General features: G+C 41.8%; 1 protein-coding gene and 1 pseudogene across 6 annotated transcripts in view; one reads left to right on the top strand and one right to left on the bottom strand.

Moving 5' to 3' along the window:
• ARHGAP24 (Rho GTPase activating protein 24) overlaps positions 1-25,722 on the bottom strand; it is a 492,834-nt gene that overhangs the window by 92,975 nt on the left and 374,137 nt on the right. The gene's annotated exons all lie outside the window — the stretch shown is intronic.
• LOC133364719 (5S ribosomal RNA) lies at positions 7,895-8,013 on the top strand (annotated as a pseudogene).

The following is a 25,722-nucleotide window of genomic DNA, read 5'->3' on the forward strand; positions in this document are numbered from 1 at the left end:
CTGATACCCGTCTCACCAAGTCGGCTCAGAAGGATATCATGGTCAATGGTATCAAGAGTCGCTGAGAGATCAAGTAAGAATAACAGGGTTGCACTTCCCCTGGCTTTCTTCCGATAAAGGTCATCCATCAGGGCAACCATGGCCGATTCAGTCCATTAACCAGGCCTGAACCCCAGCTGGAATGGGTCAAGATAATCTGTTTCATCCAAGAGTACTTACAATTGCTGTGCCTCAACTCTCTCAATCACCTTTCCTAAAAAGGGGGTATTTGCGATCGGGTGGTAGTTGTCACAAACCAATGGGTCCAGGTTGGGCACTGGGACCACAGGGTGCAGGAAGAGAAGGTTTAACCCTCCTTGCTCAAGCTGTGAACCCCATTAAAACTTTCCCTCCTCCCTGTGGCTATTAACCTTAGGGAAAAAGCTCAAGCTAGCACCAACGTGAACTTTTTTTCCTAAGGGCTAATAGCATGGGGGAGAATTTCTTTTTTTTTTTTGGTCAGGATTGTAGCTGGTGAGGGAAGGTTTAACATAGGATTACTATGTGTCCTACTTTATGGAGCATAACCCTCTCTTTGAAGGACTGTCTAGTCCAAGTCTGGTTTAAAGAGGAAGAACTTTAAGAAGGGAGAGCGGAAAGAAGCTTGATGTTGCTCATCAACAATGGGCAGCACCTGGACAGCAGACTGAGCAGGTCACCTGGTCACAGCCTTCCCAACTATGGTGAGTTGTACTGCATTTCTATTGAAATTATAGTAATTATTTCTAAATGTGCATATATAATTAGAAATTAGCATACACATTTTTACGCAAATATGTGTCCTAATCAGTCTTCTTTTTTGGTGATGCATTTCCCTTTTTTTTGGCAATGCATAATTGGCCATCCTAGTTAAAGCTCCTCTCCCCATGTCCTCTTGGGGGGAAATGTCATTTGTACCTATTATTATTTTTTTTAAACCTCTGGCATAATTGCAAATGACAGTTTTAGCATCACATCTAATTTGATCCTGAAACCCTTTGCTAGGTCAATGCCAGTTCATGTCTCCAGAATTTTCTTCCCAGAAGCCCAGAACTGCATTTTGTTTTGTCTTGGCTTTCTTCAGCCAGGGTCTTTTTGACATACAAGGAGGGTCCTCTAGTACAATGCAAATAATGTGGGAACTTGGGGGCAATGCCTTTGCTAATTTCCATCTCATTGAGGGCAGCCATGTGAAAACTGGGCATGCGCATAAGCTGTCTTTCTATAAGACTAAGACATGGCGTGGGATAGGGTATCTCCCTCTCAGGGGAGGAAATTTTATTTGAACTGTAACATTGCTCTTCCACTCTATGTTGTCGAACTGTGTTTTATTGTAATCTGATTTGGGTTTTTTAATACGTATTTTGTATCTTCTTTTTATATCTGTTTAATTGTGGTAGCCTATGGCTCTGAACAATAAAGACTTCTTTCTTTCTTTCTTTCTTTCTTTCTTTCTTTCTTTCTTTCTTTCTTTCTTTCTTTCTTTCTTTCTTTCTTTCTTTCTATAAATCCTCCTGCTGAAGACTTCTGTGAAATTGAAAAGCTTGCATATCTTTCATCTTTCAACATGGAGTTGGTACAATGGAGGAAAAATGGAAACTTTCCTATGTTCTCTTCAGATCTTTCTTTTGTACAATGTTTGGATTTCTTAAAGGAAGCCACAGACATCAGTTAGCAATTTGAGATGAAAAGGGCGTAACTGACTTCTCTACTGTTCCTTGCTCCTTGAAGAGGAATTATTCCGCACCTCTACTCTGCAAAATGGTTTATAAGTAACTCATTCTAGCTGCCTGCCCTCTCTCTTGCAAACTCAGATGCACTCCAGTGGTTCAGTAAATAGCAAGTGGAGAGTCGGTGCGCTTCTTGATCAAGGCTGCCTCTAACCACTCCACTCCACTCTGGGTGCAGCTTTGTGCAACCAGCCGGCACCACTAGGATGCGAGCAAAAATATTTTAGGAACTTCTGCCCAGCAAATGGAAAAACAAAGCAATCGACATCAAGGGAGGTACAAGTCCAGAGGTGACGTGGTCCACCTGAAAGAGAACTGGAGAGGCCTTTGCGTGTCTTCACCACATTGCACCTTACGTACTCCCTGTACAGAACAAGAGGAGCTTTTTACAATGAGTGGGGGCTTGTTTCCTGAATGATCAAGCCAAGCAGCTTCCTTGCATTTTCCCCTCCTGGTGTTAAGCATATATAGGAAGAAAGTCAATTGTTATCCAGATTTTAAACTGGATTTTTATCTGCCCAGAAGAACATGTTTGTGTATGAAAATGCAAAAAAAAAGGAGACTTGTGGCAACTTAACAAGTCTCACAGATTTATGATTGCGTAAGCTTTTTGTATACCACGGTCCTCTTCATCAGCTCCATAACGTGCTATCCTCAGTTGGCAGATTATATACATACCTCATGCGGTATTCTTACACGTCTATTGTATTAAGTCATCAAGCTCTTAGGAACCATCATTGTACTCCCCCCTTATATAACCTCCATTTTATTCATTTATTTATTTATCATTATATTTATATCCTGCCCTTCCTCCCAGTGATTGCCATGACTTTGAGCCAACAAAACTGAAGAGATGTACCACCTTTTGCAGAAAGGGTGAATTTTCAAAACCAACAGAGACGTTTTTAACATTTTGTCTTGAAGACGCATCTGTTCCAGCAGGCTTTCTTAAATGCATCTGGTTAATTCTAAAAGGTACTTTACTTGCTACTCTCGCTGTTCCTGGCCTGTTTTACTGATTTATTGTGCTTGCAGTTTTGTTGTCTGATTGCTTTTACACTATCGTTTTTTTTATGATATTAGGGGGTCCTTGGAGGGCAAGGTGGGAGAGAAATTGAAGAAGATAAATTAAACAAATGGCACAACAATCCTACAAAGATCCTGCCCCTTCTGGTGATATGCTTGTGTCCTTTGTTGTATAATCCTGAAGAAACAGCCCCTGCACAAGATGCATGGCTCTTTATCTTTGTTCTGCATGGTAGCCATGCCCTTGCGCTTCCCAGGAATATTTTTGTGCCCGAGATAACAAAGCTCTACCATTTCAGAGCGAGCCTATGATTAATTTTTCTTGACATTACATAAGCAATAGTTGTAGGAAGAATTCATAGCTCATTTTTCAGGCCTTTTGCGGTTCTGACCCTCAAGCTATCCCCTCTGCTGAACAAGACATTCCTGGAGAAATACAACCTCTCCCCCTCCTACTTCTTCCGACATGCAACTCTGCAGCTTGGGTTTTCTCTGTCTCTGACAGGGTTGCAAATTAGACCTACTACACAGATGTAATAGTATAGTATAGTACAGTATAGTATAGAAGTAGTATAGTATAGTATAGTATCGTATAGTGAGAGCCAATGTGGTGTAGTGGTTAAGGTGTTGGACTACAACCTGGGAGAACAGGGTTCGAATCCCCACACAGCCACGAAGCTCACTGGGTGACCTTGGGCCAGTCACGGCCTCTCAGCCTCAGAGGAAGGCAATGCTAAACCCCCTCTGAATATCACTTACCAAGAAAACCCTATTCATAGAGTCGCCATAAGTCAGAATCAACTTGAAGGCAGTCAATTTTTCCATTTTTTACACAGATGTATAAATATAGAATTTGAGGTCCATATACGATGTGTGTGAAACAGTGTAACTGCACGCACACATTCATCTCTGAGATTGTGTGAGGCTTCCACCTGGAACATTGCACACACAACCTCTGTGAGGCTGTGTTCATTTTTGTCCTTTTTGGGGGGGGAGCAACATGTAAGTGGAATTCTATCATGGAATCAAGCTTAGGGGGCACTGAAACAAACTCTGATCCACAAGTGCTTGATGCACTCTGATGCTTAGGGAAGCCACTTATACATTGCCTAAAAAATAGAAAATGTATCACTGTGACCAGGTGACCAGTGTGTGCCTGCTTGTCTGCTGTCCTGGGGCTGCTAACTGTTGACGGGCAACTTCAAAGCCCCTGCTCTTCTCCCTGCTTATAGTTCTTTGTGGTCAAATCAGATTTGAATCAGGCAGTCCTTCAAATAGAGAACACACTGAAATAGATGACTGTCCTCTGAAAAGAAGGACACATGGCCACCCTGCTGATGCTTAACTCAGGTTGTTAAAGATGGGGAGGGAGCAAACAGCCCACCTGAAGCATGAAAGGAGAAGCAAAGAGCTCTTTGAATGGGAGGTTATACACGTACTCTATAGATGCAGAGCGCTCCACAATAACAAAACCCTTAAGTATTATCTGCACCAGTTCAGAGGGATGTCTGTACTCACCTTCACTTAACCGCATCAGATCTATAGTCCCAATTGCGCTTGGAGTTTGGATGAATTTTTATACTGCCAGCAATGCTTTTTCTTTATTTTCAGGATATTTAGTTGTTTGATGTTTGCCAAACTATCTTTGATGTTAGATGTTTGCCAAACTATCTTGCCTTAATGCCATCTTTTTAATCTCACAAAATCATCTATTGCTACACCATTGCCAAATGGTTTAATCTCATCTCATCTCTGCTTTTTGAATGTGTCCAAATCACATATTTAAGGGGTTTTAATAGAAATTCTGACAGTCATGTTCCTGGGAAAAGCCACATCCACACGAGGAAGGAACCATCAAATCTTTAAGGGGAAAAAATCTAAAGGGGAGGGAACTCCCCCCCCAAAAAAACCCCCAGCCCAATGACAATTGAGTATGCTCAGTGCCCATGGGATGACTATTGAGGGCAGGAACTGAAAACTGGGTAGAAAGGGAAATAGAATGGAGTGGCTGGAAAGGAAGGACAGAGCAAAAGACACACAGGGTTGTAGTCAACTAAGTCCTACTCAGAGTAGACCCATTAAAATTACTGAACCTAAGATCTACTTGGAGTAGGACTAATGTCAAACACCACCCATAGATATAGAAGCACCTCCCCATTCACTCAGTTGGTGCCCACTCATTCCTTTGCTTTCACCAGCTGGTGCCGACCCATTCACTCCATCAGGCAACCCAATTGCTTGAGATGGAAGAATGCTGAAAGCTCTTCCCAAACATCTTTTGTTGCAGAGCCCCAAATGTATATACTACTAATAATAACCCCATTTAATGGCATTCATCCATGAGGTCCCCAGTAGTTTCCCATCCAGTCACATACCAGACCCAGACCTGCTTAGCTTCAGCAGCGCAACTGCATCACATGGCTTCACACCATGCCCTGGGAAGAGTGCATCTATTCACATGATGTTTGGCCCTCATTGCTGACAGCACAATCCAGGCTTCAACAGTGCCATCATCAGAAAGGAGAAGAAAACATGCTTTCAGAGCAGGCAGCTCAAGAAGCCTTGCCACAAATCAAATCCCACAAACGCATTAAAAAGTCAAGGTATTAAGCATGCTGAAAATGTTCTGGAAAAATTCCATAAGGCCAGCAGGGACCCAAATGCCAGTAATTTGCCCTTATAAAAGAGAGTGAAAGATAGAGAAAAAGACCCCAGAAAAGGCTAAGAGTATTTTTGCAGCACATGTTTTTAAAAGCACATTTCTTAAATGGGGAAAGCTGGATTTTCTTTTCTCAGAAAAAGAAGAGACCCCCAAATCCTTGGGACTCTTTTCTGGTATGTTTTGATTTGAAAATGTGCTTGCATCTGTGAACGTATCTTCACTTTAATGCTATGGGCTTGTAACAAATTATTTATGAGAAGGTGATAGATTGCAGACAATCCCCCCCACCGTAATTACATTTTAAATGTTTTATTAAATTTTAATACTTTGCTTTAGATTGGTCGAAATGTATTCGATTATATAAATTTTAATAAAAGTCTTAATAAAAAAGAAAAAAGCCAGAATAGCAGCAAAAGCTGCTCTCTATGACCAAAGATGAGGCAAACTAAAGGTTTCAGGAAAGAGGGAATGACACCAAAGGTTGCATTAGACATGCAAGACTGTGGACTTCCCCACATCCAGGTTATTTTAAACCAAAATCACATTTTGCCTAGGTTAGCCTTCTATTCCCTTTAGATCTCATGCCAGGACTTTGATCTCATAAAGCACACAGGGTCATAGCAGGGCCAGTTTTGGGCCTGGAGCCCCTTTTAATTTTTTATTTTTTATAAAACATGTCTCTCCAGCGAAGTGAAGTTGGTGAAGTAATTCATAATTGCAGTTATCCCCTTCTTCTTTGCCAAGAGAATGCATGTTTCCCTAATATACCTGTTAATTAGCTAAAAGCCTCTGCTAATAAGTTTTGACTTGTAACTAATTCTCTGGTAGTTCAAATCTATTTGATAATTAAGTGTTTGAACAGTTGTTTTAAGATACACAATGATGTTTTTCTCTCCCCAACACAGAAGGTGGTATTCAATACCAGCCCTACTCAGAGTAGTTAATAGACATGGCTCATCTAGGTTTATTAATTTCATTGGGTCTCCTCTAAGTAGAATTTAGTTGTATACAATCCAGAGTTGTCATTTAATGGTTACCATTTGCAAATGTATCTTTTAATTTAAACAAAACAGTTAAGGAACTGTGTCAACCAAGGAAAATGGGTATTTGCCTTATACTAGGTCAGGCTATTTGTCCATCTCTAGCCCAAATATTGGCTACTCTGACTGGCAGCAATTCTCCAAGGTCTCAGATAGGAAATGTCCTTCCCATAACTTGCTACTACCAGATCCCCATTTTAACTGGGGGTGCCAGTAACAGCTGTTGCGTAGGGGCAGACGGTGGAGCTGCATGTGTCCTATATGACTGCAGTTCTAAATTGTGTGGGGACCTCCCTGCTTCAGACCTTCCCAGCCAGCATGTGGAAGACAATGGGGCCAGGCCATCAAGGATGTAACAGCAGGGGCGAAGTCAGACAGCATGGCCCCATTGTCTCCCTTGCACAATTGGAATCACATAGGGGTTGAACACTCAAATAGAGCTAACAGGACTGCAGTGGGAAACACTGGTGTTAGCGCTGTTGTATTGGTTCTCTCAGTTCTCATTTTTCCAGTCTTAAATGCAGTTCTCCACATTTCTGCAGCAATTTGTGATTTTTTAAAAAACAAATTCCTCATGAAAATTCTCCAGCATTTTAAGTGCAAATTTATCCTAATAAACACATTTGTGTGGGCAGTTTTTACTAATGTACATATTTTTGCAAGCAATTTCTTGTCATAACAATGCATTTTTGTATGTTTTCACTAATATATTCCTTTTTATGCACACTTTTCCCTAATGTACGCATTTTTGTAAACAATGTTTGGTTGGCAAACTGCATGGAAAAATTCGATTGAGTGCAAACTTCGGAAAGTGTGAATGTGATAGACTAGGCTTGAAATCTGAACTGAATCGAATTGCTCGCCCATCCCTGCTTGACACACACCCATCTTGGAGGAAGAGCTCTCCATGTCCCCTTCTCACCTTACAGCAGCAAGGAGGAAAACATAACTTCTCACACTACTATTAGCAATGAGAAAGCTGACAGTGAAGCAAGGGCATGCTTCTCCAGGACCAAAAAGGTCTGTGTACAACTGGATGTAATTATCAGTACAGAGGCAAAAGTGTTAAATCTGCTAAATCTGAACTGGTGCTATTCCAGCAGTGGTGTGAATTCCAGAGAAGTCATTTCTTCTGTGGAACAACATGTGTTCACGGCTCTACTGGACTAGCTCCAGTGCAAATTAAAAGTAATTAGGCCTTCCTTCTTTGCAAATAGTTACTCATGGAATGACTCTCTTACTCCCAGTAGCACACACTTTCAGTTATGAAAATGCATTCCCTTGATTTACAGCTTCTTCTTCTTTTAATCATTGCTAATAACTAGATAATTAATCTGTTAATCTGTTCTGCAAATATTCACGTCATTTTTGACTGCCACCCCTTTAAATGGCCATATATCATGCACCTAATCATTTCTAACTATGGCCAAGCTATCCTGAACACGCCCGATCTCGTCTGATCTCGGAAGCTAAGCAGGGTCAGGCCTGGTTAGTACTTGGATGGGAGACTGCCTGGGAATACCGGGTGCCGTAGGCTTAGAGGAAGGCAGACCTCAAACCTATTTAGGCATCACTATTCACGAGTACTTGAATGCATGAAGGGGCTATTGAAAATACATTGTCTAGGCTTACCCTTAGATGCTGACGTGTGCCAGCCAGTGGTGGCTGGTGGCTCCATGTCAGTAGGGCAGTGGAATCCACTCTGAACTTTCAAGGAGCTATCTAAGGTGCTGAAGTTGCCCCACTGACATGGTGGCAGCCATTGTCTCTGCCCAACGTGTGGTGTTTGTCAGTTTGAAGGGAGCCTATGCAAGTGCGGAATGGCCAGAGTCCCTGTCTCTGTAGAGGGAACCCTGTGTGAATACGCTGTGATGTTACTGGTATTTAAATATATGCTGTTTATAGTAAGTAGTGTTTGGTTGAGCGAGTGAGTCACCAAGTGAGTATCTACATATTAATGGTGATTGGTTGAGAGAGTGGAAGGAGAGGAAGAGTACGATACAGAGATAAGGTCTGGTTTAGAGACTGATGGACAGATACACAGAGTTAGTGCAGGGGGTTAGGTTCAGTTAGAATTGTGGCTTCTTATTGTATTTTATTTCTCAAATGCATTAATAAGGATCTTTTTGTTTTCCTCATCCCATTCCTAATGCTGTGTTACTGAAAAGCAGGTGAGTATTACAGTATAATATTAAACGTCATAATATCTTCACAACCTGAAGTGTATAAAAAAAGGGGACCTAAGGTAAAGATCCTGGTGGCAGAAAAAATATTGCAGAGGGTGTTGCCTGTTGTGGTAAAGCACTGGAAAGGCAGGATGTTGCCTTTTAAATGGAGCAGGAATGCCACAGACACCAGTCACGTATTGGCCAGGGGCATGGCCAGTGCATGGGTCAGCACATAAGGGGCAGGTTTAGACCATGTGATTTCAATAGCCCCTTCATGCTTTTGGGATCCTTAGGTCCCAAACGCCTGAATATGGCTCTGTGGGGTTACCAGTGCTAAAATGGAAAGTTCTCACTACATCGATAGACTACTCCTGCTCAGAAGTTGTTGTACATCCCCCACCCCCTGCAAAAAAACCAAAAACACAGCCCTGCTGCCTGCTGATTGGACACATGGGTAACTCCAGAAAAATATAGTTTGAGGATGCCAAGGAGTTGCAAAGACCCTTATTAGAGAAGCAACAAAAAGTAACCAATGCCTGATCTATGGAGACTGAAAGCTAGGTGAGCAAACAGGGGAGCAGGAAATATTTTGGGGAAGCCTTCACTACCCTGTGCTACTGCTTGGTGTTGTTCCTGATTGGGGAGTATAGGCTTGAGATTAGAATTATTTGCAGACATATTATAAGAACAAATATGATTTGTTATCATTTCGAGCTCTTTGATCCAGAATTTGTTGGAGTAAAGGAAGTGAACGGTGTTTGTAGCTTCTGATGAAAGAGAGTGCTCTGCAACATGTTGAGCTCAATAAGCAGCCCATTACCAGTAGCACCGGAGTGTGTCTCCTTTGTGCTTCCTTATCTTGCTGGTTCTCCCCACTTCGTTTTCATCGTGTTGCTCCTGATTAGGCAGCAGCAGCAGTTGGACGAGGAAGAGTGGCTAAATGTGCTTTACTATGCTAGATGGCAGGCAGAGAAGCTGCAGACAGAAGCTGCAATGGAGGTGCTATCACTGGCCTGGTGCCTTCACTAAGCCTCTGAGCAAGCTAATGCCTGCTTCTTTATATTTATTTGCTGTCTCAAAAGCATGCTTAATTATCCCACCATAAAAAATGAAACTTTATATAATTTTAAATTATTGTAAATAGCTGCCAATGTATTGCACGGCCTTTGATGTCCATTTTGTGCCATGGCTAGAGCTCCACCCAGGCTTGGTTACCCTTATCCTCCCTCCTGCTTACACTACTGGCCACATATTTACTGTAAAATGTGCATTCTTAGTAATTTTATTTGCTTTAATTGCTGTGTTTCATGTTCTTGCTGAGTTTATTTTATAAAGATGAGCACAGGGTACATTTGTTCTTTAGGAATATTGTTTTGTCCTGCTACTTCTGTTTGACTCTTCTCACCACCGTATCAATCCAGGAGATGCACCCTGGATTAATACACAACTTCTTCTGGCAGCGCAAAATGTCATATGCATAAACCATGGCACCTGAGCTTTACTGGAACACCATAATTCTGTTCAGGTCAGGTGCTCTGTCCCAACATCAATTTATAGAAGTCTTCTTAAAATAATTACAGATGAGTTACTTCAGCTTCTGCACTTACGGAAGGGCTGGGGACAGCTAACAAGACACTAATAAAAGCAACACAATGGTAAATAGGGTCAAAACCTAGATTTAGGGTGGAAATCACAGTGAAATTTATCCCTGCTTTACTCCTTCCTCACCCCAGCTTCTGTTGCATTCCCAATGTGGCAACAAGGATGCAATTTCTAAGTGGTGCCTACCACTGTGCCACTTCCCTCCCTCCCCCAGCCAGAAATAGATGCCACTCCCCACTAGAACTTGGAAGTAATTAGTTACAAGTAACAAATTACTTGTAATTCATTACTTTTTTGAGGAACGAGTGGGCAATTCCTTTACATTTTGATTGTAATAGAACTAGGAGTAATTTTATTACTTTTGTGGAGTAATTGTAATGTTTCCAGAATTACTTTTGGGCATTTCTTGCGGGGTGAAGCAGGGGAAGTTTCTCCTCCTCTGATTTGTGGATGAAAATCATGTGCCTCAAACTGGGCTTCTGTGCAGCGTCGCTCTTCCCTCATGCTCTGTGGGTGGGTAGGAGGTGACGAGGGAGGAGGTGGAGAGTGAGATGGGGTGGAGTGGAGAAAACAGTTGTTTTTAAAAATGGATGGTGGTGGTGAAGAATGGAGTGGAGGGGAAAAGGAGCCAGAGGGCAAGAACATGGATAAAGGAGAAGGAGGCAGCAGCAGAATGGAGATAAAGAACCGTGGAGGTGAAAGATCTCTCTCTCTCTCTCTCTCTCTCTCTCTCTCTCTCTCTCTCTCTCTCTGTGTGTGTGTGTGTGTAAATACTGTGTTTGCACTTGGCACACAAAGTGGCCACCACCCTCTCTGGCTACTGTGCTGCTTTTGCAGTATTTTTTTTGCATCTCAGGGGAAAATGTTTGCTTGGGTGAGTGTCCCTTAGTTGGTGGCAGGGCAGGATCCGGGAGGTGGTTAAGTGAGAGAGATTATGCTTGCTGGCTGAGGGGGGGGGTTGCACTTGGTTTGACATGCAAAGATCTGACCTGTGGCCTCTGCCTCCCTCCCCACCTCCCTTACCAGCAGAGAAACCACCATTGCTATCTTATGGATAAAAAGAAAAAGGTCATACCTGCACTAAACAGCATATTTGAGGGAAATAAGCTTTGTAGAGGCATTTTCAGAGGCAAAATGGCATGGGGCTCCCTGTCTGCTATCTAACACAAACCCCATGGAAGATGTGCAGGAACATAAGCTGTGTGCATCACAGAACGAAGTGGAATCTGGTTCACTAAGGATGTGCAAAACCTTTCCATTGTTTGCTGGGGTATTATCCATGCATTGGCATTTCAAACATGAAGCATTTTCACAGCCTTGGTAGACACTCAGATTCAAAGCGGAGACTGGCTACCAGTTTTGTACACCTCGTTCCCATCAATCTAACTAGTGATCATATTTGTTCCCTATTCAATGCACAGTCTCAGCTAGATATTGGACACCATGCAAGGTTATTGCTCTTCCATTCAAACCCCAGCCATAGCTAGCCACTATGCATTATGTCAGGCTATTTCTCTCATCACTTCTCCATAGACCAGACCAGCTATTGTCAATTGTTCCAGACTATTTCTCACCAAATGCTTTTTTCCACAGATCAATGGGAACTAACAACAATCTTGTTTGTTGTTTTGGGGCACTTAACTGCACCAATGAATGTGTAATTTTTGCGCCTCTAACCTTCACACACTTTTAACAACCCACTGATTTTCATTTGGCAGCTCTGAACATTTTGATAATTGTAGAACACAGCTGCATTTGGAAGTATAGATGCCTTTGTTTAAAAATATGGCTGCCCACCTTGAGCCCTAATTCAAAAGAGAAATGTAAATAAAGTGGATGGTGGAACTCACTCTTGCATAGTTAGCTAACGCTTTGAGTCTATGGTGGGAATCAGCACACTCTCACAAAAGCATTCTCACTTGTATTACTGGTGCTGTCAATGATGGATGCAATATTTGCAAAATGGGTTTCAAACAGAGTCAGTTATTTTGAGATCCAATAAATGAATCCCATCTAAATCCTCAATGACTGATAATACATTGAGCCGAGTTAGGTACATAGCTTAACCATGGCAGTTATCACCATCAGATTCATCGTGTCATTTACCCTATGCCTGTTAAAATCTCACAGTGGCATGTTGTCAGTTTAGCAGAGAAAGCCAGATCATACCCCTGGCTGGTCATGAAGGCTGTGGTTTCAATCACTGTATTTAAGAAACTATGGCATCACTGCATCTGATCCTCTCTATTCACATACAAAAATAAAGGTCTGAGCCTATCACTCTCTCAAGGACTTCCACTTGGCAAGCAGCAGTATAGCTCTGTAACCCCGTAGTAGCTCATTATGACAAAAAAACCCTACAGGGAAAAAATGTGAGAATTGTCATTCTGGATCCAATTAATCAGCCATCTTGTTCAGCATTTTGTCATTTAATAGTCATCACCCAGATGCAAGTTCATAAGCAAGGCACAACAGCAACATCCATTCCCAGTTAATTGCTGCATATTGTAGTCAGAAATGTACATGGAAGGTGCAATTCTGTCTCTAAGTGCTGGCAGGCACCAACACAGCCATGTCAGTGTATTTTTTAAAAAATGTTAACATCTTCCTATCATTACAATACATTACTGTAGCTTAGCAATGCCAGGATGTCTGGGTTACCATATTTATATTATCATACGTTATTAAATATGTTATCATATTTTGGTTTTTGGTGTGTGCTGTTTTTTATTATTTGCTGCAAAGCCCTTTAGGATGCCTGCATAACAGGTGGTATATAAATATGTTAATAAAAAGAAATAAGCATTGCTTTGTGAACAGTTAACTGTAATTATTTTTACATTTGAGCTTTAACTTAATTAAAACAGTCTGAATTCCTCTTCTTTCTTTTCCCTCTGACCTCACTGCTAACATTCCCACACTCACATACAAGCATATGTTCATGTGTAAGTGTATTCTTGCCAACTCAGAATAACATTCTGTGCATCTGATGGAATGGAATCAGGTTCACAAAAATTTACTTCATAATAAATTTGTCAGTCTTTCATGCATCACAAGGTTATTAGGCTGTAGTCCTAACCCTACTTGCCTTGGAGAAAGTGCCCTTGAACTCAACAGGACTTATTTCTGAGTAGACATGGTTAGGTTTGCACTGTTGCTTGTTTTTGTTACAACAAGCTACCACGGCCATCCACCTGTGACTGCCTTAAGTCAGTTGTGCAACAGTTCAAATACAAATCTGCTTTGTGCAAGTCTTTTGGTCTCAAACTTTCTGCTGCTCAAGAGAGGAAAAGAAAGAGCTTAGGGCCACACTTTCCTGTTCAGCAGCTTCTTCCTCTGCTAATGCCCTTAGGGAGAGGCCAAAAGACATGAGCAGATTGGGAGAAACAAAACCAGCATAGGAAGATTAGTACATATCACTGGGACGGACATTCAGCTCCCGTGTGCAGGTCCCTGGACAAGCCTGCATGACTGTTATTGTCAAGTTGTGATCAAAAGTAATTTAGAAAGAAACAACAATTACATTAATGTACTTCAAAGAGAAGGGCTGTTTTTGTTGGTGTTGCTGTGACCTCCTTCACATTTGTTGTTCAGAGTCCAATCTGCTCTTTTCTCCTACTCGTTCCAAATGCAAGTACTCTGATTTAAGAGATCCATGCAGTTGAAAAACCAGAAGACTGAAGCATTTTCTAAGTGTCTTAATGGAGGGGATGAAAACAAAAACCCTGGTAATTTCAATGCAGTCCCTAGAGGGAATCACATTGCATCATAGGTCATCATGAAGAAAGAAATGCAACCAAGGGATGCAGCACCCGCTGTGATGCATACAAAAAAAGATTCTGGTTAGGCTCCAGTATTTCTAAGGGCGATGGAGGCATTGCAGCAGACTAAAACCCTCATACAAAAGAAGCACTTTGGATTATATCACCAAGTGTATCATACTTCATTTAAGTAACCATATGAAGGCCATAGTATGGATTAATATTGTTGGTTAGAATTCCTTAACTAATCCTGCTGCTTGGTTTTCCCTGATGGTTTGCCTCTTTTTTTAAAAAAGTTGTCTTCTTAATTATCTTGCCTTGTATTTTATTGATATTATATAAGCTGCCTTGTGTTTGTTGTTACATGCCTTCAAGTCGATTACGACTTATGGCGACCCTGTGAATCTGCAACCTCCAATAGCATCTGTTATAAACCATCCTGTTCAGATCTTGTAAGTTCAGGTCTGTGGCTTACTTTATGGAATCAATCCGTCTCTTGTTTGACCTTCTTTTTCTACTCTTTTCTGTTTTTCCCAGCATTATGGTCTTTTCCAGTGAATCATGTCTTCCCTTTGTGTGTCCAAAGTATGATAACCTCAGTTTCATCATTTTAGCTTCTAGTGATAATTCTGGTTTAATTTGTTCTAACACCCAATTATTTGTCTTTTTCGCAGTCCATGGTATGTGCAAAGCTCTCCTCCAACACCACATTTCAAATGAGTTGATTTTTCTCTCTGCTTTTTTCACCGTCCAACTTTCACATCCATAGATAGAGATTGAGAATATCATGGTCTGAATGATCCTGACTTTAGTGTTTAGTGATACATCTTTGCATTTGAGGACCTTTTCTAGTTCTTTCATAGCTGCCCTCCCCAGTCCTAGCCTTCTTCTAATTTCTTGACTATTGTCTCCATTTTGGTTAATGCCGAGGTATTGATAATTCTTGACAAGTTCAATGTCCTCGCTGTCAACTTTAAAGTTACATAAATCTTCTGTTGTCATTACTTTAGTCTTGACGTTCAACTGTAGTCCTGCTTTTGTGCTTTCCTCTTTAACTTTCATCAGCATTCATTTCAAATCATTACTGGTTTCTGCTAGTAGTATGACCCTCCACTTTAACCGTGGTGAATTCTCAACTCTACAAAAACAACTGTCTACAACATGAAACGTAATACTACCATATAACAAAGTATGGGTTATGTCCTACCTAGAGCTGAGGTGAAATTTATCAAAAGGTATTTTTCCTGAGAAAATTTATGGGATACCACCCCCTCCTGCAAGAAGGCCTCTTTGCAGAACTTTCTCTGATTATTGCCCACCATTATTTTTGTGGTGATGTTAAGTCCAGGGCATTGTCGAGGAGGTAAAATCGTCAATAGGCTGCCAAGACAGTTGTCGTCACTGCCACTTTCAGGCGGGGGGGGGGCTTTAGGGAAGCTGTGCTACTTTAAAAAGCTGTGCTACTATCTCTGCTATTGGGAGAATTTGTCTGCTCCCCAGAGAAATTTGGTGAAATGCTTCCTCCAATGCCTCTTCCTACAGATAGAGTGAAGAATTCTGAGAGGCTCTCCTCTTCCCACCAGCTTTTGCAATGCTTGAATATGATAGTGGAGTCTTCCTTTCTTAAGGATGGAAACTTGGAAAGGGTACCCAACTGTTGGAAAGGAACCTCTGCATTCTTTTTATCATAGGAAACGTACTTTGCTTTGCACTCAAGCACACTAACCAAATTGAAATGGATTAGCTTAAAATGTCATTCCCTTAGTGCATATTTGTATTGCATTTCAGATGGCTGAGAGAGAGAATAGCTAAGGACAAAAGGTAAGTAAATGCCCTTTCTTTACGAAGTAATCTTTTTGAATGGGTGAACTTTGCCAACAGAGACTAGAATCATTCCTCCCCCTCCCTAGCCACAGTACCCACTGTTAAATGAACTTCAGCCGTCTCATTAGACTCACTGGCAAGCTAAACCTGTTCGGTGGGGAGAGAGCTGCTTTTGCCCTTAGGTGACTTATAATGAATGCCACGTCTAACAAGGAAGGCAGTTAGGGGCTCCTAATAATCTCAACCATCAACAAATCCTCATTAAGGTTATCCGTGGTTCATTAATGTGAAACACTGAACCAGCACCTGATACATCTGGATTTCTGTACCTTGCAAGCCTAGGTATAATTCTGCCTGAATGATGCAGAAAGGAAGATTAACTGACATACATATTTGAACAGCCATGTTATAGTGATAGTCGTCTACAGAAGGAACAAAAAAATGCAAATGGCAGCGTGATTGCAGGGTTATTTCCTTCTATTTAGCTAGCATCAGACTGCTGCCAGCAATAATCTGATGGGTTTCTATTAATTGTTTCTGCTTGCCTGCCCTCATGTTTTAGTTATTATCTCCACATGACAAGCAGGGTGTTGTTGTTATTTTGGTAATTTGACAGTTGAATACCTGGATCTTAAATACATTGGGTGCAATCCACCTCAAATCAATTGGGGGGGAACCCCAACTCCCACTGATTTTTAATGGAGCTGATTATACCGGTAATGTGGGGATTTTGTTGAGATCAGCAGACCTTGGACAGTACAAAGATCAGGCTAGATGCCTCAGAGGATGGATGCTGTTGGGTCATAAAGCTGATTGTTTCTAGGGCAGAGTGTCACACTGGTTCTTGGGAATGATGGAGCCAGCTGTTCTGTTAAGAGGTGTGGGTATGAAAATCTTAATTGCATTTAAGGGCAGTCAGTCAGATTCCTGGGGAGGGAGGAGCACCTGCAATAGCTGCCGCAGGAGGTGAGGTATGGGAATCTAAGAAAGTTCTTGATAAAACAGGGCCAGTCCTACTTTCTGACAGCCCAACGCATTCTAGTTTATGCCTAGGTCATACTTCCATCTAGTGGCTCTGATCTCCAAGAGCAAATGTATTCCTTGGGTTTCTCCTAGCGATATTGTAAGCATTTGAATTAGGGACACTTGAAAAATGACACTGTTCAAATGCTTGTGAGTTGATCTGAGGCAAGCAAAGCTATCTTCTCAGCTTGCTGCAAGCACAGCCATCCTTGGCTCAAAGCTGCAGACATCTACCACCGTTGCTTCCACCTCCCACTGCCCCAGCCACAAGGGATCAACCACTTGCCTTGGGAAGGGGAGGAAACCAAGTAGCTCCAGAGGCCTCCATGGAGCATGTTTCCATACCAAAAATGGGGCCAGGAGATCTGCATTTTCCCCATCAGGGATGATGGGACAAGTAGTTTGATCCCTGGAACAGAAAGTTCTCTGCCAACTGTTTGGGAGGGCCTGCCAGTTCCCCCTAGCTCAGGGATGGGGAACCTGTGGCCTACAGATGTTGTTGGACTCCAACTGCCATCATGCCCAGCCAGTATGTCCAATGGTACTCTAATGCATCTGGGGGGCCACAGGCTGCCCATCCTTGCCTTGGCTCCAAGATAAGTTATTTAGGTTGAAGTAGGGGAAAGGGGGAGGCAGAGGGTATGTCCAGCACCTACAAGAATTTGGCAAGCACCTATAAATGGCTTGATCTTTTGCAAGTACTTTTGCAGGTCATCTCTTTGTGCACTCCTAATTTTTTCTACCATTTTTCCAGGGGTGTGGTGGCAGGACTCTGCCTCAGAGCCAAGAATCCAAGGTGGTCCTAGAAATAGAAACTAAGATGTCATGTTTACAGTAGGGAGGGGATCCACTGGCCAGTGCTGGTTCGAAACCATCGACCTAACAAGCCGGTATTATTCCGAGTTTGTTCATTGTTCACTAGCTGCTGCTTTTACCAAACCAGTCTTATTCCCTTCACCAAAAAAAAAAAAAAATTGATATTAATATTGATATTTTTAAAGGACATATCAATAAATGTAAAACAATATTTTGAAAGGAAATGTTGATAAATGAAAGGAAATATCAAAAAATATTCTTAATATCATTCTTAATATCAATATTTTAGAGGATTTTTTAAATTAAAAAACTGTTTTCAAAACTAGCAGTGAAAAATCGCTGCATAAAAATCTGTTCTGCAACAATAGAGAATAAGTGAATTAATGGGCAATTCACCACCATATCTGAATTGGGTGGAATTCTAGTACATCCCCAGTTTACAGGCATTGGTTTTCCTAAAGAAATTCAACTGTCTTTGCACCATGGTACCCCGGGCAACCAGGCAACCAAATCAAGCCTAGAATTTCAGGCAGAAAGCTGCTGGACATGACTCAAGCACTCCAAGATGAATAAGCAGGAAGTGAAGCAGGCACAGCAGTTAGCTAGGCCAGCAGTCAGGGTTTGTTGAAAGAAGCATGCAAGGACAGAGGCAGAAGTACCTGGAAAGCTAAACCAGCAGCCCCAAAATCTTGAGGTGCACAGCCTGCTTGGATTTCCCAGGCTGCCTGCTAAAATATTCTCAATAGCCAATCAGGCTACATCTGGTCAGGAGGCAACAGGTGGACTAAGGCAGTAAAACAAACAAGGCCAGAAAGATCTACTCAAGAGGCTCTGTCCCTTGGCTTTACTCCAGTCATGCTAAACGAGGGAAGGGAACCTGTGGCCTTCTAGATGTTGTTGGATTACAACTCCATCATCCCTGACTATTGGTCATGTTGGCTAGGGCTGATAGGACTTGGAGTCCGACAACATCTGGTCCACAGATTCACTACCCCTGCTTTAGACTGTTGAATTTCTTCTTTAAAAAATTCAAGAGGATTTCATTTATTTATTTATTATATTTGTATTCCACCCCAAAACACAAGTTCTCTGGGACGTTTTATCAAGATCTGCACAGTTCAACTCCAGCCCTGCATCCACTAGTCATGGAAAGAGCTGTCAGATTTGGTTCTCTCGGTTTCTCGTGTTTCCAATTTTAAATTCAGTTCTCCACAGCAATTTTAATTATTTATTTATTTATTATTTGATTTATATCCCACTCTTCCTCCCAGCAGGAGCCCAGGGCGGCAAACAGAAGCTCTAAAAACACTTTAACACATCATAAAAACAGACCTTAAAATACATTAAAACAAAACAACGTTAAAAACATTTTTAAAAAGCTTTAAAAACATCTTTTAAAAAAGGGTTAAAAACATTATTTAAAAAACATATTAACAACCAATTCTAACACAGACGCAGACTGGGATAGGTCTCAAAAGGCTTGTTGAAAGAGGAAAGTCTTCAAAAGGTGCCAAAAAGATAGCAGAGATGGCACCTGCCTAATATTCAAGGAGAGGGAATTCCACAGGGTAGGTGCCACCACACTAAAGGTCCGTTTCCTATGTCGTGCAGAACGAACCTCCTGATAAGATGGTATCTGCAGGAGGCCCTCACATGCAGAGCACAGTGATCGGCTGGGTATAGAAGGAGTAAGACGGTCTTTCAGGTATCCTGGTCCTGAGCTGTATAGGGCTTTGTACACCAAAACTAGAACCTTGAACCTAGAAATTGTGATTTTTTCTTTTAAAAAATCCTTGTGAATATTCTCCAGCATTTTACTGTGAATTTCTCCTAATAAACACATTTTTGCAGGCAGTTTTGACTAACGTACACATTTTTTTTGCAAAGCCATTCATCATATAATGCATCATATATGCATTTTTGTATGTTATATTACACTTGTATATTCATTTTTATGCACACTCCCCCCTCCCCAAAAATTCATTTTTTCTGAACATTGTTTGGTTGGCAAACTGCATTGGAAAGTTCGGATATGTGTGAATTTCGAAGCATGGCTGTGTTTTGGTTCTCATATTGTTTCGATAGATTTGGCTTGAAATGCAAACGGAATCAAAATTGTCACCCATCCCTAGCATTCCCTGTGCCATATAGCACACCTTACAACTGCCATAAGAATGAGCTCAGGCAGGCATGTAGGCAGATTCTCACCTTGGTCACCTATAGTAACATCAGAAGATTGTTTCTACCAAGTCAGACCATTGGTCCTACTTCCTCGGTATTGTGTACACTGACTGGAAGCAGCTCTCCAGCTTTTTATGCTGGAGGCATTCCCAGCACTACTTGGAGATGCCAGGAATTGAACCAGGGACCTTCTGCAGGCAAAGCATATGCTCTACCTTTCCCTGCCAATGGCAAGTGCTGAATCCTTTTCAGGTGACCAGGTAGGGAAGCTTTTGTAAAGGAAAAGAGAAGTGGCTCCTTTCCCCCTTTCTTTTAGCATGTTGATTGGCCACATCCAACTAAATAAGGATGGGTGGGGCAGATGGACAGTGGCAATGTGGGCTAGTAACTTGGTGGACTTTTATGCAAGGCAAAGCTAAGGACCAAAGTCTATGGATTTCACTATCAGGGCCAAAGGAATAAATTGGAGCAGAAGGAAACTGCCACCTAAGTCACATTTGCAATTCACAAAGCATCACCTTTCTCGTAAAGTCAGGGCTGACTGAACTAATTCGCCACTTAGATGACATCTGCTGCAAGCTCCTAAGTCATCCCATGATTGCAGCCTTGGTCACTGAAGATCTCATTTCAGTTTTTACAACAGGGCGGACAAGAGACTGTTGAGTCTCTGGGCGAATTCTGCCTTGGGTAATTGCATCCTGCCTATCTAAATTTGCCAGCCTCTTTCATCTGGGTAAATGGGCCTTCAGTCACTCCCTGTCGAAAGCGGCTGTATTTTCATGGACTATTCAAATGCTTTGTGGATCTTGCCTTTTTCAAGGTTGTTTGTTTTTAATGCACCAGGATGTTGATCCCCTATTGTAATTTGCAACAGTTTCCGTAGTGTTAGCCATGTTAGCTTGTTGCAAGGGGTAAAAAAGAGGCCATGTGGCACCTTAAAGGCTAACAACTTTTGTTTATTTAAAGTCTGCTTCATCTGATGCAGGGCAAGTTGCCGCATCCATATAGTACTGCTGCATGGGCCAGCTCAGGGGAAATTATGTGCTTTAGTCCAAAAGTTGGTTTTATAGTTACACAAAGGCAAAGAGCTATGGAGCAGTGAGAAGCTGCCACAACTTCATGGAACCCAAAGTCTCTCTCTCTCTCTCTCTCTCTCTCTCTCTCTCTCTTTTTCCCCTCACTGTCTCCCTTAATCTGTTTCAGTCTCTGATTCAAATGGCAGTTTCTCCTGTTTCTCTTCAGACACAAATACCGGAGTCCTTCAGTAGTTATTCGTGCGAAGTGGGGGAGCATGGTGAAGAGGGGCTGTGCATTTAGCTTTGCCTCCAAGTATGTAAAGCTCCATCCTCTGTCATTGTATTGGAGCATAACGTCTGAAGTGGGTAAGCTCCCTACACAGTAATACCTCAGTTAACAAAGTAGATGCGTTCCTGGACATTACTTCTTTAACAGAACCTTTGATACGAGAGGTAGGAATGACACGGAAAGAACAGGGATAGGTTCCTACACCACAAAAAAGAAGAGCAGTTCAACATATTTCAGCAAACGTCTTATTCAAAACAAAAAAAACACATGTCTGAAATGAAACAACCAGGTCAGGTAAGCCTTGCATACACACCGCTTGAAGGCTTCATACATTTGAGCAGGCAGGCAAGGAGGCAGCCACTCCCCTGTGCTTGGTCTCTCTCTCTTTCTCTCTCTGCCATCCTCCCCACACTCGAGCAGACTTGTCTGCAGTAAACAGTGCTTCCAGGGCAACCCAAAGCATTGTTTACTGTGGAGGTACCTGCAAGGAGCACCATTCCAGCCATGTATGAGATCGCTGCCTGCAGCAACCGCAGTCTAGTAGACAAGGAGTCACATTCTGACTATGTCAGAGTAGGCACTCCCCACAACCCCCGCATCCAAAAAAGACTTTGTTAAACGGAGCTTCTTTCCCAGAGGATTTGTTAACTGATGTATAACTGTACTTCTAAGAATCCTGGGTGACTGGGGTTATAAATTGCATGGGGAGCATCAAAGCGCAGGCTTTTCCCACATCAGAAGTTATGCCCCAATACACCAAAAGCAGTGTGAGGAGGGGTGGAGAAGCCAGGCATCTTTGGGGCAGGCTAAATACATAGCCTCACTATCCCTTTCACCCAGTTTCATTATCTTTAGTAGGTGGGCAGAGGAAGCTCTGGTTTTGCCCCATTCAGACCTAGGGAAGACCCAGTTTGCTTAAAAGCAACCACCCAACAATCAGATTATATGGAGACACATCACTAGAGTATCCTGGACTATTAGCATTCCTTTGTTAAGTTTAAGACTATGGTTAAGTATTGCTTTAAGGCAGTCTTTCCCAATTAGACCCAGCTATCATGGCCAATGATCAGGAATGATGGGAGTTGTGGTCCATCAACATCAGGTTGGGTGTAATAATTTTGGTTCATAGAGATCAGACAGGAAATCCATAAAAGTATACAGAGAAGACTAGAATATCTCCTCTTCTTTGTACAAGTCTTATCTAAAATGGCTATTGTTCTAGGTTTCTTTTTCTCAGAACAACATCCACTCATGGAACACTTTAGTTCAGGCGTGGAGAGCTATTGGTCCTTCAGATGTTGCTAGACTACAGCTCGCAGCAGCATCAACAAGCATGGCCGATGGACTCATATGATGAGAGTTGTATTTCAGCAACATCTGGAGAGCCAGATTCCTCACACCTGCTTTAGTTCGTGCTATCAATCACTGCCGTTACAATAACTGCTTAACAAAACACAGGGAAGCCAATATACAGACTTTGGTTGAACAACCTTAAGCTGCAGTTGCTATCAGCCTCCTCTCCTCTTGACTCAGTTCAGATTTTCTGGGATGCAAACGGCTCACTTTGACCATGTCTCTGTTTTTAATATAGGAAAATAACGTGCATAGGTTTAGACAGCTAGAGTTCATGTACCAACAGGCTTGCCTCTCTTACTTAAGCTTGTATGTGCCTGCTGATTTGTATTTGATGTTAAAAGGTAAATACTCTCCTTAAGAAACCTGGGATCTGCCATGTTTTTTAAATCACTGGTTAACAGAAGGCCTTGCCCAGCAGGGCTGTATCAATTATGCTTTAATATGGATGTATGCTTTCATTTGGATTCCTGCACTGAGCAGGGGATTGGACTCAATGGCCTCATAGGCCCCTTCCAACTCTACTATTCTATGATTCTATGAATTACACTCCTGGAAATAGCTGAAATGAATATTTGTAGCAAAATTCATATCCACCGTGCATAGCTGACGCCAAAAGCAAGTGTGTGCAAACCGCTTGGGAAGTTTGCAGGAATGTTGAGTATGAACAGGAGCATTTGTGTGAGGGCCCAGAACAGAGACAAATGTTTTCCAAACCAATTCCAAGGCTACTCAAGGCTGAGTAGACACTTAATTGGTTTTTGCATTTCCTGGAGTAACAGTTCAAATGTAATCCCTACATTAGCTACAATTAGCTTTGTTTTGTTTTTTAAGTATCTTTCTATTCCACATTAATGTTCACAAGTGGCACATTCTAGACTAAAAGATGGCAAAGAGCAAAGTAACAGTCATTTATCTAGTTCTCCATTCCCACTCTGTAACATCCAGTAGAGCTTACCCATTGTTCTGGGATCATATTATGGGTCATATTCAATCAAGTCCTACTCAGTAATTAATGAACTTAAGTTAGTCATGTCTGCTGACTTCAATGAAACTACTCCGAGCAGGTCTAACTTTGAATATCCCCCTATATGTTTCCTTGCTGGGGCTGCTGCACTGGAAGCCAATCAGGTAGCATAGGGTAGAAAGATGCAACAGACAGTCATATAAGAACATAAGAAGAGCCCTGCTCAATCAGGCCAGTGGCCCATCTAGTCCAGCATATTCTTCTCACATTGGCCGATCCCTATGGGAAGCCCGCAAGCAAGTTCTACCACAAGTTACAGAGGAGGAATGAATTAAATTCATGATTAGAGAAACACCTAGTATGGCTCTCAAAATACACTCTTCAGGGGCTGCCTCACATTGTTAAATTCCTCCTTGCAATCGCGTGATAAGGTGCATGCCTATATAGAGAAAGGCTGACATACACTTTACTCCTCAGCCGCCTCCTGACCCCTTTTGTGGCTACACTTGCGGTCACAAACAGGCTGGTTCACATTCGCTTTTCTCCATTCGGGTATATACGTTTGTACACAATAATCTGGAGCGGATCAGCCGTGTGAAACAATCCCCCAGAGATCTCTCAAAAGACTTCTCTTGACTGAAGTAAAACATCAGTGGTTCTTTCCAATTCCAATGGTTAGCCAGGATAGTTAAATCTGTTATACATTTAAAATCAGGTAGCAGATTTAGCTGCTGTTTGACAAACAGGTCTGGAGTCACTTCCAGTTTCTTTAACGTGGGGAAGATACACTATGTTACACTATTCGTTTCACACCCTGCTACTAACATCTGGCTGGCTGCTATTGGGAGAACGAGGTTGGACTCCATGGAACCCAGGGAAGGGCTGTTGCTCAGCAGTAGAGCATCTGCCTTGCACTCAGAAGGTCCCATGTTTAATCCCGGGCATCTCCAGGTAGGGCTGGGAGAGACTCCCTGTCTGAAATCCCAGAGAGCCGCTGCCAGTCAGTGTAGACAGTTCTGAGCTAGGTGGACCAGTGGGTTTGACTCAGTATAAGGCAGCTTCCTGTGTTCACAAGATCTCCGGCACGCCTCTTCCCTAAATGTATTTATTTATTATTTATTTATTTATTAATTATATTTCTATACCGCCCCATAGCCGAAGCTCTCTGGGCGGTTCACAACATATAACATCCAATATACAATTTAAAAACATATATTAAACTTAAAAATTATACCAAAAATACCTAAACATAATTAAACATATAAACAACTACAAAACCCAGTACTAAAATATTAAATGTAAAATGCATTAAATCAATTGAATATTAAGATGTTAAGATGTTAAGTAGTGTTCCTTTTGTAACTGTCATTTCGGAAAGCCTTAAAGACCTGGCTCTTTCAACAGGCCTTTGGGATCTCCAGGGAGGGTCAATTGTCTTGATTGAAATGCCTCCTGCCCTGTTTTAATATTGTTGTTGCAGCTGTATTGCTTTTATACTGTTTTTATATTGTATTATTGTATTTTATTATATTGTGTTTTAATGATTTTGTACGTCACCTAGAGTGGCCATTGGCCAGATAGGCGACACAGAAATTAAATTTATTATTATTATTATTATTGTTCCTATCTAGCAGGGCGCTTCCATCTACCTATACTTCCATTTTCATAAATTAAAAAATTATATAAACGACAAGAACCAGAAATGCAAACTTTAGCCGCCATCACAGGTTTCATATGCATGCTCTTGAATTATGCAGGAGAATAGTTCATTGGAAATGATAGTCAACTTATCAAAAATGAAATTGATTTTTTTTTATTAAAAAGCATGACTAGGAGCCAAAGAGCCACTTTAGGCGTCCCCAGGGGCTTAGCAGTGCTCAGTAGGAGTTTTAAAAACCCTTTTTCCCCTTTGAACAGCAGGCTCCACTTATTGTGCTACATGCTGCCTTTATTTGTGTGTGTGCAGACACACACACAAGATTTCAAAGTAGTTTGCCATGCGGCAGGGGGAGCTCCTGTTTGAGAAATGTAAAACCTCCTTGGGCATCCAGACCTAGTTGTGCAGTTGTTTGGATACTGGCCCACAAATGTATTTTGTTGTTATGTGCCTGGCGACCCTATGAATCAATGACCTCCAGTAGCATCTGTCGTGAACCAACCTGCACAAATGTATATGCTAGTCTTAATGACCTGGCTGATTTAACATCTTATGTTAGTCATTTCAGCACATAATATAGGAATTGCTG

Source organism: Rhineura floridana, chromosome 9, assembly GCF_030035675.1.
Source record: "Rhineura floridana isolate rRhiFlo1 chromosome 9, rRhiFlo1.hap2, whole genome shotgun sequence".
NCBI classification, from domain to species: Eukaryota; Metazoa; Chordata; class Lepidosauria; order Squamata; family Rhineuridae; genus Rhineura; species Rhineura floridana.